A 1,730-nucleotide genomic window follows, 5' to 3' on the forward strand; every position below is an offset into this window, starting at 1 on the left:
TTTTATTGGGTCAAGATGTATAAATCCATGCAGCAAACTTCAAATTTCATCTGTCTTGACTAAATATACCTTCTACTATGTGCTAAGCCCATTCTGATAGACATGTACATGTGGAATCCACACAGTTCTACATCTACATGCTATTAATAACTCAAGTAAAGTTAAAAAGAAAATCACACAGGTTCACTCTCTGTTTCATCCTGAATGCTTACATGACAATATAATTTTCATTTGAGATTGTGAGGATCAGTGTGAGCAACTGCAAAATTTCAACTTTCTGATTAAGGGTAATTAATAGAATATGATGAAGACCTTGTCTTCTGCTTCACATGTGCATCCTACAGGACATAAGTGATATTCCATTGTTTAGACAACTGTTCTGTAAGTCTTCAGAAGCTTGAAGACTTGGCATTTGCAAAATCCATAGTTACATCATTGCAACTCTCTGCCTACTGCAATTGTATTTCTAATGGTTGATTGTACTTGGGAATGTAAGAACTACCAAATATTTTTTTGTGGGTAAAAAAAACCAGATAGTAACAATGAAAGCTGTACCTACTTCTTGTTGTCTAGAGTTCATTTGATATCTCCCATTAATCTAATTAATATATGCTCTTGTCCTTAGTTCCTTGAAGAAGCCAAATAATGGGCAGTGTGATGAATTAGAAAGTGAAGGAGAGGGTTGGTTGCATAAACTGAGGTCAAAGGCATTGGAGAGTGTATGTTGTTTGTTTACAGAGTAATGAAACCACATCCAGGCCACAGAGAGGAGATTCTTATGCAAACATATGAGCAAACTGTACCAAATCAGGATGTGCCCCAGGAGTGTGGCGATAGTTGCCTGCCACGCGTGCGTCAACCTAAACCTGTTCATTCTGGATGTGACATTTAATATGATTCAAAACAACATGGTGTGCACATGTGCGATTGAAGAGAAAACTTATAAAGCAGAGGTATTGCCAAAAAGGCTGTATGGGCAAAGAACATACAATTATGGTATCAGTACTTTGTAGACATGGACAATCCATTCAAAGTGATAAGGAGAATGTTCTAGAACAGTGTTAAGGCAGCACTGATCAAGATGCTTTGGGCCAATCCAGTGTTCATACGGTGCTCATACAGTGTTCGCATCACTAAGCAAAATTTATATCCTGGAAAAGAAAATCCCTTAAAATGCCCGTAGGCCAAAAACTGACACTCAGCAAGCCCGGGGTGCAGACCATAAAACCAGTGAGTATTAATTGACTTATCAAATATACAATATTGACCCCACATTAGTAAATAATCCAAATTAATTCAATCTCTGGCATCGCAGAAAAAAACATGTAACATAAAGTGACGGGCTTTTGTATCTGGTACATGACCTCAGATTTGATTCATATCATGAATATTTTTACTCAAACAAGAAATTTTTCTAAATCTTATTACTAATTTTGAGAGAGACTGACACAGAGAATCGGGACAAAATGAGACCCTTCCGACTCTATATCACATATTTCTCCATTGCAATATTTATTTCAGGGTTGTGACAAGAACCAACAAGAGGAGTCAAACCAATTCATGGGTTTGGAACCAGGATACCCAAACAGAGATCAGAGAGCAGGTCAGAGCCAGAGGTGGACGTTCATTCTATGCAGCAGCTAGGCTAATTTTACTTTGCACAAGTAGTATTCAGAGAGAAAGTCACCCCTGTTATTTTTCGCATCTGAATGTAATTCAGTCAAAAACTC

Source organism: Ochotona curzoniae, unplaced genomic scaffold (genome assembly GCF_017591425.1).
Source record: "Ochotona curzoniae isolate NIBS_2020 unplaced genomic scaffold, NIBS_Ocur_1.0 contig_570, whole genome shotgun sequence".
Taxonomy (NCBI): Eukaryota; Metazoa; Chordata; class Mammalia; order Lagomorpha; family Ochotonidae; genus Ochotona; species Ochotona curzoniae.